The sequence below is a fragment of the Canis aureus genome, chromosome 32 (assembly GCF_053574225.1).
Source record: "Canis aureus isolate CA01 chromosome 32, VMU_Caureus_v.1.0, whole genome shotgun sequence".
In the NCBI taxonomy this organism is placed as follows: Eukaryota; Metazoa; Chordata; class Mammalia; order Carnivora; family Canidae; genus Canis; species Canis aureus.
In genome coordinates this window covers 38,208,836-38,229,116 of record NC_135642.1, presented here as the reverse complement: position 1 = coordinate 38,229,116, position 20,281 = coordinate 38,208,836, and the positions used below count along the sequence as shown (strand labels likewise).

Below are 20,281 nucleotides of genomic sequence, written 5' to 3'. Positions count from 1 at the left end.
AATAAATAAAATCTTATTTTTTTAAAAAAATAGCTAATTTAGGTACAGTGCTTTACAGTCTTTACAACATGGCTACAATTATTATTTCATTAAAAACCACTGATAGGGGCAGCCCCAGTGGCTCAGCAGTTTAGCTCCACCTTCAGTCCAGGGCGTGATCCTGGAGTCCCGGGATCGAGTCCCACGTGGGGCTCCCTGCATGGAGCCTGCTTCTCCCTCTGCCTGTGTCTCTGCCTCTGTCTCTCTCTCTCTCTCTCCTGAATAAATAAATAAAATCTTTAGAAAAAAAAAAAAAACACTGATAGCCTCTTACATAGCAGTTATTTTACAGAGGCAGAAACCAAGGCTCAGAGGGCTCAAGTGACTTGTCTAAGGTCACACAGCTAGTTTAAAAAGGGGAGGCATCAAAATCCAGGTATCCAGACCATGTGTTCCTTCCACTTCATCAAACAACATCTCTCTCTCTCTCTCTCTCTCCCCCCCTCTGGCCCATGGCTACAACCTTACTCCCCAGGCAGAGGCTTTTCATGCCAGAGTCAACAAGAATAGACTGAGGGTACGAGTGTTTCCTGGGCAAGGGAAGAGGGAGGCACAGAGCATCAGCACAAAGTGGGCTGCCGAGGATCTGAGTGACCCATAAGAAAAAAAAATTATGATTTTAAAGCAGGTCCACATGCTCCCCTGGTCTGCAGGTCTGCTCTTTGGAGCAGCAGGGCTGGCTCCAATTTGCAAGGCCGGGCTAAGTGGGGCCTGTGCTTCCCCGGGGACAGGTGAGGGCTTCCCGGGGGCCAGCGCCTGCGAGTCTCCTCCAAGCGCTCCGTCTCAGGCTTGCCCCAGGTGGCATCTGGGTTCCCAAGCCAGTGGCATCCCTTCTTCACCTCAGTTTCTCTTTCTGTAAAGTGGGAATGATCTCCATCACCCTGCCACCACTCTCGGCGGGGGGGGTGGGGAGGACAAGAGGGCATGAGCCAGTCTCTTGACAGAGGTGATATCTGAATAAAGGGCACCTGGGTGGCTCAGTCGGGTAAGGATCTAACTCTTGGTTTCTGCTCAGGTCATGATCTCAGGGTCGTGGGATGGAGCCCGTGTCAGGCTCCGTGCTCAGCGGAGAGTTTGCTTCAGATTCTCCTCTCCTTCTGCCCTTCCCTTGGCTCTCTCTCTCTCTCTCATTCTCTCTCTCTCTCTCTCTCTCAAATAAAATAAATAACTCTTAAAAAAAAAAAAAAAGATAAGAGTCAGAGTGGCCTCAATGCTACCTGACGTAAGGACTCCAGAGAAGAAGTCAATTCCCTGGCAATTCTGGAGAACTGAATTTTCTCGATCATTAGAATCCCCTTTGATTTCAAGTCTTGGGGCCACAGACCCACGTACTCTTCCTGAGAGAAAGCCTCACTGGGACCGAGCCTGGAGATGACTTGGCTGGTATGTGTCAGGTCAGGCTGCGAAGCCACACTGCCCGGGGCCTGAACCAGGGGTGACAGCCGCAGGCAGCGTCAGGTGGATCTGGAGCCCAGATGGGCTCAGAAATGGCATCTTCAAACAAATCCCTGAGAGTTTGCTTTCATTTCTTTGGTTCTTTCTCTAGGGATCAAGTATGTAAAAATCCCAGTTATGTAGATGCTGTAATTCATTTTATCATGACGTAGAAAGGTGCACTGAAATAAAGTGAATATGAATAACAGCTTGTGTGTTAGTGTGTGTGTGTGTGTGTGTGTGTATGGAGAGAGATTTTTTTTTAAATTTTTTTAAATTTGTTCATGACAGAGGCAGAGACACAGGCAGAGGGAGAAGCAGGCTCCCTGCAGGGAGCCCAATGCGGGACTTGATCCCGGGACCCCAGGATCACGACCTGACCCGAAGGCAGATGCTCAACCACTGAGCCACGTGGATGCCCTGAAAGAGAGAGAGATTTTTAAGGGATTGTTGGCGACTCCAAAATTTGTAGGATCCTCTAGCAGTCTGGAAATTTATTTAAGAGTTACTGTGGCCGTCTTAAGTTCAAACTCCACAGGGCAGCAGGATGGAAATTCAGGCAGCATCCTATGGGATAGTCCTGACGAGGATTCTTTTTTCTTTCGGAAACAATCTCTTGGGATCCCTGGGTGGCGCAGTGGTTTAGTGCCTGCCTTTGGCCCAGGGCGCGATCCTGGAGACCCGGGATCGAATCCCATGTAGGGCTCCCGGTGCATGGAGCCTGCTTCTCCCTCTGCCTGTGTCTCTGCCTCTCTCTCTCTCTGTGTGTGTGTGTGACTATCATAAATAAATAAAAATTAAAAAAAAAATAAGGAAACAATCTTTTGCTTTTACGGCCTTCACCTGATTGGATGAGGCCCACCGACATTATAAAGACTAATCTGCTCTCCTTAAAGTCTACAGATTTAAATGTTCATCACATCTGATAAATACTTTCACAGCAACATCTAGACCGGTGTCTGACCAGACCACTGGCCGTAGCCTGGCCAAGTTGACATATAAATTAACCATCGTGCCACACACGCGCACCTTTGTGTCCCCGCCTGGGTGGCCAATCCCCAGCAAATAAGCAAGGAGTCCTGCCTGTCACTTGATGTGACTTGATTTCTCTCTTCTTTTTCTTACCTTCCCTTTTTTACTAAGCCCCATCCTCTGGGCGAAGACTCAGCCTCATTCAGTACCACCCACACTCGCACCTCGACCACGTTTGGTGAGTGTTACAGAAAGAGGTGACAAGCCTGAGCTTGAGTCCTGGCTCCGCCACTCCCACCCGCTGGTCCCGGTGCCCTGGGGGAGGAGTTGAATTCCTTGGAGAGTGATTTCTGTCCGTGAAGGAGGAGCACATGGGCCACCCCCCCACCACCGATGTAGGGTTTTATCAGGCTGAATGAGACAACGCCCAGCTCAGTGTCTGCCATAAAAGAAGCACCCATCATCTTAGTAATGATTATTTTATTGCTTCTCTGCACACAATTAAAACTCACTAATTCAGACCTATCAGAGAGGGCAGTCAATGGCTGGAAAGTCCACATTAAAAAATAATTTAAAAATAATGTCGTTTTATTACTTTAAAATATATTACTCAATCCAGGCTAATAAAGTGTTGCACAGCGAGCCCCTGGGGGCCTTATGTTAATGAACAAATAAGAACAATTTGAGGTTAGTCTATCAATTATTGGTGTGGAAAAGGGAGTTTTCAAAAGTACTTGAAAATGCCTCCAAAGAGTGTATTATCCTCTGTAGATTAAGTGTTTCCCCTGCAATCATCTTAATGCATTTTATTAATTCAACAGCTTCTCGCCACCTTGAGAGTGCTCCAGGCAACGTGGGCGCAGCGCTGACCAGACGTCCTACAAATTCCGACGTGCTGGTAACTGAACGCAAGACATTCCACTGAGTTAGGATGAGGCTTTGATGAAATCTCTCTCTCTCTTAGGAGCCTGTTTCAGGGCGGCCGTCTCGGCCTGCAGCTCCCAGAGGAGGGACTATTTCTGTCAAATAGCAGAGGCTGGATTTAAGAGCTTGGGCTCTGAACTGAGACAGAACTGGGTTCAAATCCCACCCCTGATTCTTATAAGCCGCATGAGCAAGCTTGGGCAAGCCATTGACCTCCTCTGAGGCCCCAAAAAGATAAAGTGATCTTCATCACAAGGTAGCTGTGAGATTAAATTAGTAACACACCAAATATGTGACCAATCAGTGACAAAATATGTGACCTAGGTAGGACGCCTGGGTGGCTCAGGCACTGAGTGTCTGACTTTGGCTCAGATTGTGATCCCGGGGTCCTGGGTTCAAGTCCCGCATCAAGCTCCCCGCAGGGAGCCTGCTTCTCCCTCTGCCTGTGTCTCTGCCTCTCTCACTGTGTCTCTCGTGAATAAATAAATCTTTAAAATCTTTTTTAAAAAAATGTGACCTGGTACACCTGAGCACGTCCTTGTACAAGGTAATGAATCTAGAGATGAGTCAGGAGGTCACGGGCACAGTCCCAGAGAGGCTCCAGGGTAGGGAGTGCTGGAAGCATTATTCTGGGTACTGGGCCAGTCCTTGGGAGAGTGATGAAAGTTGCCTGCAGACAGATGATGATCTCAGGACGCAAGCCCAGGAATTGTCATTACTATTATTAGCAACAAAAATGACAATTTATATTTTACAAGAGCTCTCCAGCTTCTCTCAAAAGCTCCGCTGAGACAATTTATATTTGAAGGAGGCTGTGCAAGGGCACAGTATTTTTCTGTTCCTTCTAGGCCTTCCGAGTCTGGATTGGGTTCACTCACCACAATCCCATGTGCCAAATGAGCTCAGCCTCTGCTGACGGGACTTCCCTGAGTGTGGGTGCAAGTTAAACCTGAGATTCTGCTGTGATTTGGGTGGACAACCCCCGAGAAAGGAGGGGGGGTTTCACAGGAGCTCCATCTACCATCTATTAAGCACTTCGTGGGAGGGCCCAGAGCTTCTCAGTGGCCTAACTGCCTTCAGCGACATCTGCCGGTGAGGCTGGACTGTCGCCCCCACCCCAGTTTCTCAGAGGAGGGAGCCAAATCCCAGGAGGCCAGAAGGGAGAACTTGCTGGAAGTCTTAGAGCCAATGAGAGTTGGTGCTAGGATACGGTCACAGCATGCCAGCCTCTGAAGACGCCCTCTGTGAGCGCAGCTCAGATTCCACAGAGCTTCCTGCCACCCCAAGACACCTCTAGGGTAAATTTTGTCACCCTGCTTTGAACAACCCTGACAACTCCCCTCTGCCTCTTGGAGCTGCCTCCACCACACTCCCTTGAATTCCAGCCACAGGAGGCCCACACCGCTCCCCCAGAGGACAGACGCTGGGACTTATCTGATTCCGGTGACCCCATGGTGGCCGGCACAAGGCCCATCCCTAAAGAGTGCATTTAACACACAGCCGTGTTGATGGAATTAGTAAGAATTTCCCAGGGGGCTGCTGGAGAAACTTAGTACCTATCTCTCTGTTTTAGATGACCCCACTCTAAACACGGCTGCTTTAAAGTAGATGGAGGGGGCTGCTACCAGCTGGGGCAACCCCAGAAACTGGTGGCATTGCCCCAGGCTCCCTCCAGGCTTGGCATCATGCTTCAGGAAAAGATGAGACGTGGCTGTGGGACAGGAGCCGAGCTGCCCAACATGGGGGACTTGAGGCAGCCCAAGTGGGCATTGGCTCCCAACAACAAAAGAGCCCAAATACAGGCCCCTCCCCAAGGGAGTGGGAGCTGGTTAAGAAAGAGGGTGCGATGGTAACTGACTTTGCCACACCTCTGCCCCTGACCACGACCCCCACCCCCGGACGGGGGCACCCAGCCCATGCCCCCAACCAGAGACAGCACATCAGTGGCATAAGGAGAGAGCCTGACACACATGAACTCAGCCCTCCTCCAAGCAACAAACTTATTTTCTGTACAAATCCTGAAATGCAATGCGTGGCAATATTACAGGTGCACTAGATATGCCAGTTGTCCTCTCTCCAGATTTCTCAGTCATTATCCATGATTTTGAAAGCATCACATGTATTTTTAACATATGCAGACGTTGTTTCAGTTGCTGCCTCTCTTGCTCTTCTCCTGTTTCTTTGTCGAGTTCCACTGGATCCATGTCATTTCAGGTCGATACAGGTGCCCCACTTGGAAGTTCTTTAAAGTCTCAGAACAATTACGAACCAGTTGCCAGTTTCACAATACGACAAGACACTGCAAGTCACTCCAAGTTCCTACAGGACCAAAAAAAAGCACAATTATTTATACAATGGTGTTTATACATGCCCAGCAGCTTGAACTTTGATCCTTTGGTTACAGTCTGATATAATAATAATTTATGTAAATAATTATCCAGTAACTCACAAGAGGGTTTTACTAAGATTAAAATGTCAGCCAAAGATACCATTTATTGATAAAACCATTTTCTGGATTTTTTTTTTTTCTTTTTAAAACCATTAAAAAAAATATGGGACGCCTCGGTGGCTCAATTGGTTAAGTGTCTGCCTTCGGCTCAGGTCGTGATCTCAGGGTCCTGGGATCGAGTCCCGCATCAGGCTCTCCACTCAGCAAGGAGTCTACTTCCCCCTCTCACTCTCTCTCCCCCTCTCTCAAATAAATAAATAAAATATTTTTTTTAAATGTCAAAAATAAAACAATTAAAAAATAACAAAATAAGTTTCCATTCAAAACACATCATTCAAATTCAGTCAACTATTTCAAGCATGAACTAAAATACGCACTCACTAAACAAAAATGTTACATCTCCCAGTTCATACTCTTTGGTCCTTTCAAATTTTATTTTTTTTTTAAGATTTTATTTATTTATTCATGAGAGACACAGAGAGAGAGAGAGAGAGAGAGGCAAAGACATAAGCAGAGGGAGAAGCAGACTCCATGCAGGGAGTCTGATATGGGACTCGATCCCAGAACTCCAGGATCACGCCCTGGGCCAAAGGCAGGCGCTAAACCATTGAGCCACCCAGGGATCCCGGTCCTTTCAAATTTTATTTTTTTTATTTTTATTTATTTATTTTTTTTCCTTTCAAATTTTAAATAGATCTCAACTCCAGTGGTTGCTCAGCATGGCTGCACTCCAGAAGTCAGGTTACGTGTTGCATCTTTATAATCGCTACGCTGGCTATATGGTTGCTCGTGTCAAACCTCCTTCTTTAAGCTCAAGAATGTGTGCTACCACAGGGGGGTGAGAACACAAACCATGCTCACAGGGAAAGTAAACAATCCTGCCGCCTGACAAAACAACTCTCAAAACGAATGCACATGGGTGGGTCCGCCTTTGGGGAGCCAAATCTGCAACTGGAAGTTCTCCAAATGAACATCGTTGTACAACAAAATGTGCATTGAAGGATAGGTCATAAATCTGTCCTCGTGGGAAGCCTATTCTCGCAGACTGGTTATGACTGTCATGAAGCCCCTCTTGCTTACACCTTAAGCCAAGGAAAGATTTTTCACGGAGGAGAATTTTATCACTGACATTGTTTATAATTGCCGGCGCACAGGGGCGATAAAAGCAGACCAAATTTCAGCCAAACAGGTTGTTTTCTTGAACTCCTCTGCACCTGCTTATTCCCTGGGCTAGAGGCCTGTGCCCATCAGCCCACCCTGCATACACAGGCCAAGATACCCTAGCCATCCCCAGGGGTGTCTTTCAGAGCTGGCTCCCAGGACATGCTATCCGCTTCTCCTGCACGGACAGTGAGAAGCATGGGACTGTGATGCCCTCGTTGCTTTGGCACCCGGAGCCCCATTTATAGCTTACCATGCAAGACCTTGCAGTGTTTTGTTTTCCCCTTGGCGTCACTATAATTTTCAACTTATTGTATAAAAGTTCTCAAAACTTTTGAGAACTCCCTCCCTCACTGCCTAATGAATTGGCAGCAGCCTTCCGTTTCAATTTGGTCTTTGGATTCAGTGGGGTTAGGTAGGGCACGAGACCACTGGTTTACCACAGTCCCTACCACTTCCTATGCCTTGCCTCTGGGGCCTGTCTCCTTCATATCTACTTTCCACTTAGACTCTGAAAGCATCCGAGGTTTCAATCCATGTTTTCCCGTTAGCCAACTCAAGTCCAACTGAGAAGGAGCTCAGCCCCGCTCAGTCGGGAGAAGAGGTGCTAGGATCTGGGAAGAGGGTTGCTGTGTATCCAGCATCGTGCCAGGCCCTTTGGCATCCTCTCATTTTTTTTAAGCTTGTATTTTTAAATAATCTCTATACCCAACATGGGGCTCACATTCACAAGATCAAGAGTCGTATGCTCTACCGACAGGGCTAGCCAAGCACCCTGGCATCCTCTCATGGAACCCCTCAATAACCTGATGAGAAAAGTAGCCCCACCATTTTATAACTGAGGAGCCAGCAGCTCTGAGGGGTTCAGTGCTCTATCCCACAACACAAGGACTCCAGGTAGCAGAGCCAGGGTAGAAACCCAGGCGGGTCTGGAGGCTGCTCTGATCTTGGAGTGAGCGGGGAAGCATACTGGAGTTCTCCCCAGGAGAAAGGGAGACGCCCTAGAAAAGAGATGGCTTCTCCTCCTCCTGTCCCCCCCCCACTTCTCGACTCCATACACGACACCTCACAAATGCTCACCGGAGGCCAAGTGATGGTCTCAGGATCACCTGCCTCAGGCCCACATCACTGAGAGCTGCTCAGCCTCTCCAACCCTGACCTCAGAGCAACACGTGCTGGGTGTCATGCTCAGCCATCACTGTCTTGAAATTCTTCATAATTTTTGAACGACAGGCCATCCCACCGCCACCTAGGCCAACAAGTGACAGTGATAAGATGGCCCAACCACAACCCAGGCTCCCCTACGCACGGTACCATTGGTGTACAGAGAGGGCACCTTGCACCCAGCAAAGGCTTCTGGGAGTCGCCACCCAGAGACCCCAGCTCCTCCTTCTAGATACTTAGCGGCCTAGAGTCCTTTGGCTTCACGGATACCCTAATCTGCCCAAGCTTTGCTCTGGACAGTCACCACAGCAACCAGAGGCTGATCTCTGCAGCTGAGTGAATCAGCAAATATTTATCAAGCACTGTGCTAGGAACTTTGACAGAGAAGGAGTGGCTTTGCTGGATGGTCCAGTTTTTAAATATTTTTGGTAATAAATACCCTAAAAGAAGAGGGATGTAATATTTGCAAGAATCTGTTTCTCTCCCGTCCTGGCACTCATGAGGTCGACACAACAATGAGGCTGTACAAGCACAGACTCTGAAGCCAGGGGTTTTTGGGTTTGAATCCCAGCACCACCTCTCCCAGCTGTGCGACATCATGCAAACCACTCCCCTCTCTCGGCCTCAGTTTCTCCTTTGTGACACAAGAATACTTACCCTGCCCATCTCCTAGGGCTCTTTGAGGATGAAATGAGCTAATGTATAACAAAGAGCTTTGTTGACTGTGCAAATGTTAGATTGTTCTTTCAATAAACATTTATTAAGCATTTACTCTGAGCCAAAGCCTGAGTTAGGCATTAGAGTCTCTCAAATGTAAATGTCCTGGGCTCACTGGGATTCTTTTTTTTTTTTTTTTTTCAACTGAGGTGATATCCACATAACACAGAATTAACCATTTGAAAGAGAACAATTGAGTGGCACTTAGTGCATTCAGAATATTGTGAACCGACACCCCTACCACTTCCGAAACTATTAAAAGGCTGTAGCCACTAACATCAGCCTCCTTTTAGGGTATGTTTTCTCTTGTTATCATTTCGTCCTTCTTCAGAGCTGATTTCCTGGGTTTGATAATGACCCGATGGCCCTCCGATCACCGGTGATGCCAAGCCAAACCCAGGATCCGACCTCAAGCTTCTCCAAGTTGGGATCCACTTTCCTTTGCCAGTGCTGGGGAGACCAGAGCCCTGAGCCTGCCATGTCTAATGACGCCAGAGCTGGATGAGCAGGTAATCACTGTGTATTTCAGTAAATTACCTCTCATAAAGGAGCTATCATGTTTGTTCGTGCACCCTTCTTTCCTGGAATCAGCTCCCTGTTTGCCAGCATCGCCTCTTCCCAGCAGCCTGTGCGCTTGGCGAATGTCCACCTTGTCAAGCTGGGGGAGAGTCAGGTGCAGGGGGAGGGGGGCGGTGTTTGGGCAAATATTGGACTTGGCCACGCTCGCTGTCCATATCAGGAACCCGATTGGCGTTATTGATTGACAGATGTGGGGACCAACTGTTTGGAGAGCTGAGCCCCCTCGGATTGGGGTAGGTGTTTCGGCAAACAGCCCTAATACTGGGCAAACAGGCCTGTTGGAAGAAGTGCCTGGCATGTTAGCAGAGCAAACCAAGCGCTGAGCAAACAGCTTAAAAGAATGTGGCCACCTCCGTGTAACCTCAACCGAGGTATTGATCCCACCGGAGGCGGGAGAGGGGCTGAGCAGGGAACAGAGAGATACAGACCCCGGCAGAATGTAAATGTTATCTTTAAGCTGCGGCTGTCAGGGCCCTAATGGGCATCTGTTTGGAATTTGTCTTCTTGCAAATCTTTAAATCCAGGTCAGGGCCACGCACAGAATTCAATAACAACTTTTCAGAGAGATCGGGGCCTGGGACTGATTTCATTTTTCCTAAGTCCGATGGGGACTTTCTGTTCCTCCTGGAGGCAGCAGCCTCGGACGGAAACTTGCTTAGGTGCAAGGCCCAAGCTCGAAAGAGGCAACTCTTCTGCACGTGAGTCAGAAGGCTACAGAGAGGAGAAGAGAACCCGAAAATCAAGGTGCTTTCATCCATCCGGAGCCGTCTGCACGGGAGAGCTGGTCGGTGGAAAGAATCCCGGAACCGGGGCCAAGAAACCTGGTCCTGCTGCAGCTGCGAGCTCCACTTGGCTGGCCTTCCGTCCCTCACCTCCCCAGGCCTCGGCTCCTGCCTCTTCCAAGTGGAGCACACAGACCCTGCTGGGCATGTGCAAAGGCTCAGGCCAGCCAAGCTCACTCGGGACGGGAGCACGCTCTGCAGCCAGAAAACACGGCCCCCGGGTCAGCAGTTGGGCAGATTGCTGGGATGCCCCTCCTGGGCCCGAGCGCCTCCGACATCACCATGTGGCAGTAGAGGGCACCGCGGCCGGGGCTACCCCCTGCTGCTCCGGGCAGTGACCGGACGGAAGATGGAGAGGGCAGGGAATACGTGATGTTTGCAAATTCTTTGGAAAGTCTAAAGAGCATGCATGCTTGCCTTTCTGTAAAAGAACAGAGTGGACCGTACTTGCTCCTCAGCCTTCCAAATGAGGTAAGAGGGCTGTGATCCAATGTCACCCCCGGTCTGCAAACTCTCCCGGAGAAGAACCACAGGCAAACTAAGGCCTTCTCCCTCGCCCTCCTGCCCCCTTCCCCAGCCTGGCTGGGTCCCTGGTTGTGCGGAAGAGGCCCGGCACAGGAAGTGGGTAACTGGGCCAGGCACCCGTCCCCGAAACAAGAAGGAGGCGAACTCGTGCTGAGTGCTGCCCATTCGGAAGACGGTGTCCTGTCCTCACCAGAGGCCCTGGGCCGCGGGCATAACCCCAGCGATTACTTAGCGCTGCATCGCAGAAGGATAGAGAGAGCGTTAAACCATTTTGGTCATCTCTGACCTTTGGTGTCTGGTTTCTCGGTGATAAGGAGAATCAAAGCAGGCCATGGCTCAGAGAAGGAGCGTCCCCAATTTTAACGGATCTTTAAACAGGCGCCGAATGGAAGGATGCAGGCGAGAGGCTGAGAGCGTGGGGTGTAGTCAAGTGTGGCTCTGCCCCTTGCTAGCTGTCTGGGCGTGGGTGAGCTCCCGGAGTCCTTTGAGCTTCAACAGCCCTCCCGGGAAAATGGAAATGGTAGTACAAGGGACTGTCCTAAGGATTAAATGGGCTACTACTGCGTCTTGGCCCCTCGGTGCTGTCCTCACCCACCGTAAGGCCTCCTGTAAACAGTAAGGGCTCATCTCTATCTCTGTGACATGGGCTGTCATTGCCAGCACGAGGCTGTGGGAGAGGCGAGAGGCTTCCTTTCCCAGTGAGGAAGTCCACCAGCCTGGCCTAGAAAACCTACCCTCAGACTGGTGTCAGCTTGGAAGTTTTACCTCGAAGTAGAGAAATGCCCTACGTTTCAAAGAGCGTGGCCCCTGAGAGCTTCCCAGGCTGACCTCACAGACACTCCAAGGCTTTCTGCTCCCGCAGGCTCAACTCCGGGCCATGAGATGGCTGTGAGGACAACGCTCCCCATCACAGAGATGGTCTTTTGCCCTCTGCACACAGTTCGGGCAAAGGAAGCCCCAGGAAAGGGAGGGACTTGCCCGGGGTTGCACGGTAGGTCAGAGAGGGAGCGAGCAAGCCACTTGTGAGCCTAAAGAAATGGGCAGAGGAGGCTGGGCCTTCCGAGGCAGAGCCACTGCCAGGCTATCAGGAAAAGTGAGAGCTGACCTTCAAAGAGAAGGGGTAGTGACCTACTTCATCCCCACTCCCCAGAAAGTTATTACTTCATTAGGGTTCCTCTGCTGCAATTAGAAACAAATATTTAGGGGCACCTGGCAGCTCAGGGGTTGAGCATCTCTCTTGGGCCCAGGGAGTGATCCCGGGGTCCTGGGATGGAGTCCTGCATAGGGCTCCTCGCGGGGAGCCTGCTTCTCCCTCTGCCTGTGTCTCTGTCTCTCTCGCTCTGTGTCTCATGAATAAATAAATAATCTTTTTTTAAAAAAAAAAAAAAAAAGGAAACAAATAGGTAGATCGAACATGTTGACACGCTCGCTCTCAACCCCCTGATTAACATGCCCTCGATGAAATGGCTAGCTCAACAAAGGGCGTCTCAAACCCGTTTGCTCTGGGGACAGAAGAGAAACACAAGGACACACTGACATGGGGGCAATCTACAAGGGCGGTTAAGGAGCGAGAACTGTATTTCCCCAATCCGCGTGGCCTAACATCTGGACAAATACTGAATATGCATCCCTTAAGGAAGAGGCTCTTAGTCACGGTCATGCATTTAGCCTGAGTTCCCTGAGGCTGTCCTGGCTCCTGGGCTGGCCTCGGGTACCCCACAGAGCACAGAGCTCCCCCCAACCCCCCCTCTCCCCTCAGCAACAAGGGACAGTGACGCAGAGGCTCACTGTCATGAACCAAAAAGATTAAAAAGTGAAAAAGGAGGAAACTTGCTCAATAAAACCACTGCTGTCTTCAAGGGTCAGGAGAGGACACCATCCCTCACTGGCCTGAAGGCAAGAAAACAGGGCACGTGCGCACCACCACCGCCTTCCCTGGTCGCTCTTGGGTTCCAGACCCGGCTCCCATGGCTTTCGGACAACACCCTCCTCTCCGGCAAGAGAAGATGGGGCCGCTCTGCAGACCTGGGGGAGAGCCGGTCTGGGGGCAGGAGTGGGTGCTGCACCTGCTACTGAAACAGGCATCCCAGGTGGAAAGCATGGGAGGGAGGAGCCCAGTGAACATGAACTTGCTAAAGGGGTTTCTGGGGGCCTCAGCTCAGAGCGGCTTAGGGTGCACCGCTAACCCTTCCTTAATCTGCAGTGGGGCACAGGAGCCCAGAAACCCCTTATCAAAAGCACCTGCTTTGCCTTATCTGCTGAGACCACACACACACACACACACACACACACACACACACACACTTGAAATCCCAAGTCACGAGGCAGTGAAAGGACTGGACCTCATCCTGCTGCTGTTACCTCTCCCCACACACCCCGCACTCCCGCGGCTGCTGGAAATGCAGGTCCTCAGAACAGGGGAAGCTGTTCCCCTCTTGGGTTCCCACTTTCTCACCCCATTGCTACACTCATAATCACCAACCACTTACAGGAAAGACAATTAGACTGAGTCCCCTGGTAGAAGAGTTAATTATTACAAGCCAGGGAAAGAGAGAGTTGTTGTATGCCGACCCCATCCACCTGGCCCCGTGGTAACAACACTGTTGTGGAAACACCCAGGTTAGAGTAGTGTGTTTACTGGAGAAGCACCAGCTAATTACAGTGAGAAGGTGAACAAAACAGCCTTGATGATGAATCACTGAAGATGCCGGGTGACACGAAGAAAGCTTCATACAGATCCACCCCCCAAAGGCTCCTCCTCGCGGGGCCCAGATGTGGCCCATTATGTGAAGATCACGGTCCTCTCCTAAAGTGCTGGGTCTTCCATACAGACTTTACACGTCTGCAGAACTTTGAACTTTGAAATGAGCAAAGGAGTAAACACAAATACACACCAGACCAGGACCGGCCTCATGGACAGTGTCTGAGGATCCAGCTCAGATGGGGTTTAATGCTCTGCCCACATGGTTTAATGCTCAGCTGTCACTCTCTTGACATAATTTCTAAACAGGGGCCCCCAGCATTTTCATTTTGTACAGGGACCTGAAATTATGTCACCAGTCTTGCACTGAACTCAAAGAAAAAACAAAAAAACAAAAAAACAAAAACAAAAAACAAGACAATGCTAATAGAAAGTGAGACTTGGGAATCCATATGTCAACCCCCTTTGCCCTCAATTGAGTCAAAATGCCCCATTCTTTTAAAATTCTGAGGAAGAGAAAGTGTGAGCTGCAGAACTTTCTTTTTTTTTTTTTTTTTTAAGGAAAGGATTTTATTACATAAGAAACCCCTTATGAGTAGGTCTGACCCTGACCTCGTCTCTCAACCAGCCCCTGCTGGAAAAGCACCTTTCTGACCTGCTGTATCTGCAGTCCCAGGTTGGGGAGAGTCCCAGCTCAGCCCTGAGACAACAGAAGGGTTGGAGCCCTTGCCCCATTTGGCTACTTCATAAAAGGAAATGGGATTGGGGAGGGATGAGGAGAGGAGGGGAGCTTTTCAAGCTTCTCAGTTGCTTGAAAACATTTGTCCAGAGAGGGTCTCTGTGGCAAAAACAAGTTTTAAAAACTCTGGATCCAGTAATATTCTGAACTGCAGGACTTGTCAGAATCTTAACAACTGTCCAATCCTGCTCTGACAGTGCTTCCCAAGTGTTTTTGTGTGTGTGTGTGTATTTTTTTTTTATTTTTTTTTAATTTTTATTTTTTTACTCCATTGATCTAACAACCCAGTCACTCAGGGGAATGTTCACTTTCAGGCCCATGGAACTGAAACTTGAGGGCCTCCCACCTGCCTAGGTCATTGCAAAACTCTGGAAATACCCTAACAAAATGTCCACCTGGTCCACTGATCCACCCCGCAACGCAACGTTTGCAAAACATTTGTGTAATGTTTGCAGAAGGTCCTGCCCTATACCCATATTCTTAAAGGCATCCCCTAAAACTCTATGACTTTTGGATCCCACAAAACGTGCGTCCTCCTCTGCACCCATCTGGAGGTCCCACCCCTACATCAGGCCAAACATCTTAAAATGCACTCGGATCCTCGTTTAGTATGATTTATAAAATAACTCTAGGAGCTGAGTCGGAGATGGCACAGTGTCATTTGTTTAGGAGACTTTTAATTAAACATTCTTTCGTGTTGGTTTTGCTCTGTTGCGAGGAATGTTAATTTTGGAGGCTACGTTTAAACTTCCCATGTCGTGATCACTTCCTTCGACCCTGGGGACGCTTGCGGTCCCCGAACACCGGGTCTAGACTGTATAATGCACAGAATGGTGCTGCCCTTGCCAGCCTCTACCGTTCCAGAAACGCTACACCAGGTTGTTTGCACGGTTGTCTCCTGACGTCTATCTGACGTCTGATTCAGACTAAAGAGAGATCGGTGTGGTGGGGAGAGACAGAGGCTGGGTTATGGAAATTGAACTTTTATTATTGTCGAGAAACAGCGGGTTTCCTTGAACTAGGTTAACAAGGTGTTATCTAACGAGACCTGAGGGGCTGCTTTAATTTAGGACAAGATTGTTGTGCAATTAGCTTATCAACTCTGTGTATGTAAATGAAGGCTTTTAAAGTCCTTGAAAACGGCTCCTGCTCTTAAGTAATTGAACCGTTTCCCTGGATGCTCTTCACTCTCTCCTGCTTGGACACCTCTTCTTTTAATTAAGCATTAGTGTGCAAAGCGCTGTGCCTAAGGGTTGAAATACCAGGAAGAGCCGGTCCCTGCCCTCCATCCGCCTGTTGTCTAATTAGGAGTCGGCCCCCTTTCCCTGCAAAGGGCCGGACAGTAAATATTCTCGGCTTTGCAGACCATTTCCGTTCCAAGAACCCAACTCTGCCCTTCTGGCACCAAAGGAGCCGGAGACCGTGTGCAAATGAATGGGTGCAGCCGTGTCCTAATAAACCTCACTTACGAGAACCACCTGAGCTATAGGGTACCGACCCCGGGTCTAATGAGAGAGACAAATGTATAATTTACTGTGCGAAGGCATAAACCTAGTTCTGTGCTGGCCAAGGGCTGTGGGGTGCGGAGGGAAGGAAGAAGCAATCGGTTGCCAAGGGGAAGACAGAGGCTTCCCGGATGAGGTGTCTGTGCTTATGAAGCCACTGCCTTCTGCTTTAGCCCATCACGCTTCCCCGGCTGCTTTGTTCTTACCTGATTTTCCTCCCCAGCAAGACTGGAGCTCCTGAGGCCTGGACTTTTCTTGTCTCATTCGCGGGGCTGAGCTAAAATGGGTGCCTAGGCCCTGCCTACAAACTCTGAGTCAGCATCCTTGGCAAATTAGGTTAAATGTTGTAAGAGTGAAACCCTGACACCAGGCTCCCTGTCGGCCCTCCCACCCCCACCCCTAGGCTTCACATAACCATTTCTTGTTTGGGAAACCACCTTGCCTTTGAGGGGAATTAAACAATGTAATCTCCTGCACACACCCGTACCCTCTGCTCTAACTCCTTTATTGTTCTTCCAGACACTTTTTCTTTGCATTTCCAATATCCAAATGCCGCGTTAGTTTATTGTGACTTGTTTGCTCAAGGCTGGGCAAATACAAGAACAAAGGAGGCTGCGAGCATCAGCAGGGCCTTTGCTATCACCTGCTCTCATCCTGAGCTTAGCAGCCTTCAGCGCCCCATCCCCTAAACAGGCTGTGGGCCAAGGTTACTTGAGATGCGGGGCTATAAAGATTGGACAGGAGACAAGGCTCTTTCTGAAAGGACTTCTGATAGCTTATCTCGAACTCCACCAGGAACTGGGTAATGATGACACGCTGGCAATTGCAGCAGGTAAATGAATTACTCACCCCGTAAAATGGTTGGAGCTGATAAGAAGACCTAGGGATTTTCGAGTCAGAGGTCTCACCAAGAGATAGGTCTTGGGGGGGTGGTTAGCCCCTAGAGCATCTCCATCAGCCCCTCTCCAAAGCCTCTCCAAATTAACGTGTAATCTACCCGTGAGGGCATCATGCTGGCCGTGCCACTGGATCACTACCACCCCGAAGGCCCTGCTCTAGAGGACGCTCTGAATCCCCCACTGCCTGTTAATGCCTGGTATCTGCCCAGCGGGAGGCAATGCTCCTGAGTCCCATCCCACCCCTGCGGGACTCTCCAGGAAGCTAGAGGAAGTCAAACCAGAGAACGCTAGATCCAAAATGTAACTCCTCTCAGTATATCCACTGCAGCGAGCACCTGCAAGCACCCTGCTCCTCCTCTAACCAGTTAGAGACCCCAGCTGCAGTTTTCTCATCTGCAAATGAGAAACTATCTCTGGGCCGCCACCCCCCACCCCCACCTTCTCACCCAGCACAGCTCCCGACTGAAGGGGAGTCCCTCTGCGGGTCTAACCCTGGGGAGGGCAATCAGGACTCTGCAGAGAAGTCTCCCTGCCTGGTTCACCCTCCTGCTTCCTCTTCCCCTGCCCAGGGTTTACTCAGCCTTCAAGATCTGGCTCCAGGCTGCCTCTTCCAGGAAGCCTTCCCCCATCACCCGAGCTCTGCTAGCACCCCCTCTTAGAGCCTCCGCCCTGCTTTCAGGCAGGCTCACACAAAGTCAGACTTAATAACACCCTGTCCAATCTCACAGTCTCAGTACTCCACATGTGTTCATTATCTTCCCAGAGTGTGTAAGCTCGTCGGCTGGAAACCATGCCTTCACTTTTAACCCCCTACGCTCATTGCACAAGGCTAGACAAACAGCAGGTGATATACAATGCTGTTGCTGATATAAATTCCAAGGATATAAACGGGTGCAAGCCCAGATGCCTCCTCTTTTAAAAGGAGACAGAAAAAAATAAAATTAAAAAATTAAAAAATTAAAAATTAAAAAATAAAAGGAGACATAGCCATAGTAGCAACCAATACCTGTGAGTCATTGCTTATCTGAAAAAGACTTGCCACATTCACCATCTCAATTAATTAGCAACCCAAGGTGGTGGGGGAGCTACTCTCACAAGGCATATATGGACCCCGAGGGCCAGTGAGAGTCTTTGATTTGCCTGAGAGCACAACCAGTAAGAGGCAAGTCGTGGTTCGAACCCAGCCCTTAGGACACCAAGGCCCCCCACCCTCTTTTTTCCATCACATGGCCCATCTGCCTTAAAAGCCAAAAGCAGGTACAAGGGGTGGCTGGCAGTTTTGCTACAAAGAAAAACTGCAACCATCAGAAAATAGGTAACTTGTTTATACCGAGATGCAGGGACCAGAGGGAAGGGAAGTTTCTACCAGGCCTCAAAGAAGCCATGGAATTTGGACAAGAGAGGCAAGAGAAAAGGGGAGCAAGGAAAAGGCACCTGAGGCGGATGGGGTGGGTGGGATAACCACTTGGAGGTGTAAGCAGAAGGCAGAGTCTGAGGAGTGTACTGTCAGGCCAAACTAGAAGGGAGTCCTGAGCCTCAAGTGGGAGATTATGAAGCCAGTGTAAGCAGAGATGGGGGGGGGGGGAGGTGAGACCGCCCTCCCCCCTGCAGGACTCCACGAGAGACCAGACGGGGATGGAGAACAAATAAGAATAAGTCAAGGTCGTTCCAAGCTCCAGAGCCACAGAGACTGCTAAAATGTAGGTGTCATTAATCGACGTGGGGGTGGCGGAAATTGCCACTGATTTAAACTGGGAAGGAAACAGACAGTATCACACAATGTCAAATTTAATAATATCCTGTTGCTGCGCACTATCTCATTATTCCACACATGTTCATTATCTCCCCAGATTGTGTGCTAGCTGGCTTTTGGAAACTATGTCTTCTTTTTTAGCCTCTGCAGCTCCTCACGCAGGGCTTGAGCAGAGAGCAGGGGACCCTGAAACACCAGTGGCTGTAAACGTCGATGCCATAAACCGGGCCTGAACCCCAGGGTCAGGGCAGAGGCATTTCAGAGAGACAGACCTCAATGCAATATTTTCTTAAAAGTATTTTGCCGTAGCAGCTAGATGTGCCCAACGATGCCCAACAACAAAATGCTGCCCCTTGGAGCGCCTGGGTGGCTCAGATGGTTGAGCATCTGCCTTTGGCTCAGGTCATGATCCCGGGGTCCCGGGATCGAGTCCTGCATCGGGCTCCCTGCTCAGCAGCGGAGCCTGCTTCTCCCTCTCTCTGCCTCCCTCTCAGCTCATGCACTCTCTCTCAAATAAATACAAATCTTACAAAACCCAAAAAACAAAAAAACTGCCTCTCGAGGTAGAGAGCCTCCTGTCACTCGAGGTATCCAAGCAGAAACCAGACACTCGTCAGAGGCTCCATGGAAGGAATCCCTGCACCGGGAGGGAAATGCAGACAGAACAGCTCATACCGCCCGGCTCCATCTCTCAGACGCAATGGTTCTAAAACGCTGTGAATTCGATCTCCCGTTTCCTTGGCATGTCCCATTCAGAAATAGCCAGACTGACAAAAAAAGAAATCTCCATGCCTCTTTCTATTTCTTTCAAACTCTTTAAATGTCAAGTTCCAGACCACTGTTCTGTCTTGCCGGGCGTTTGGATACCAAACCCATGAGTGCCGGGTTTAGAATAGCATGCCTGGCGTGGCCGGAGGAGGGGTCTGACTTCATGCATTCCTAATGCACGTCTATTTTTACAGCCATGAGACACATCGCCTCCCCTCGCTGTTCACATCAATATCACACAGGGACGCTGACACAGGGCCATCTGTCCCCGCAGACGTGTTCTTTTGGGAGGGAAGGCAGAGAGAACCGGGGAGAAATAGATATGCATTTTGGTTCTAAGTCTGAACATTGATTTGGGATATGAGAGCTCTCAGGCTTGAGCTGGCCAGAGATGCCTTTTGCCAATCCGTGTTGGGAATAGAGCATCTGATTTTTTTCGCCTCCTTCTGAAGTTTAGCACAGTCTGTCAGTCCACCCACACACTCATTCATTCATTCACTCCCTCATTCATTTGCCCAAGGCGTGCCAGTTCTGGGCCACACATCCTTCCACCATGCTTGACTCTTCTGGAAGCCACAGATGCAAGAGGGCACGGAGTTGGGGAGGAATCGTGACTGGGAGGGTAAGCAGGTGAGGCAGGTCCTTTCTGAGCTCCTCTACTACATCCAGGGCCATGCCCAACCTGGAGTCGGGCCAGGGGGAGCATCACCACCCCCCACACACACCCACCCCACCCACCCCGGAGCAAGAGTCCCTGCACTGAGGCAGAACGTGAGGCCAGATCTGGGAGCCAAAGAAGGAAAGATGTCTTGTGTGCTGGAGCAAAACCAAACTAGTCGCCAGTGAAGTAAGAGTTTGAGATCAGTGCGACTATAAACCCCAAAGCCTAGCCTGAGTCAGCTCTTCTGGAAGAGCCCCACACTCTAGGGGAGGAGGTACAGGAATTAATCCAAAAAGCCAGGGAACCTGGGTGGCTCCTTTGATTGAGCATCCCACACTTGATTCCAGCTCAGGTCAGGATCTTGGCCAGGGGTTGGGGATCGAACCCCATGTCAGGCTCTGCCCTCAGCAGGAGCTCTGGTGGAGATTCTCTCTCTCCCCCACTCCCTCCCCCTCTTTATTTTTCTCTCTCTCTCAAACAAATTAATAAATCTTTAAAAAATATGTATA

At 49.8% G+C, this 20,281-nt stretch overlaps 1 long non-coding RNA gene across 1 annotated transcript; it reads right to left on the bottom strand.

The window, feature by feature from the left end:
- Positions 1-14,784: 14,784 nt before the first annotated feature.
- LOC144303472 (uncharacterized) lies at positions 14,785-15,983 on the bottom strand. Its single transcript, XR_013370516.1, has 2 exons — positions 15,898-15,983; positions 14,785-15,112 (listed from the first exon to the last, which is right to left on the bottom strand). It is a non-coding gene; the product is annotated as an uncharacterized LOC144303472 (long non-coding RNA).
- Between the last annotated feature and the right edge of the window lie 4,298 nt (positions 15,984-20,281).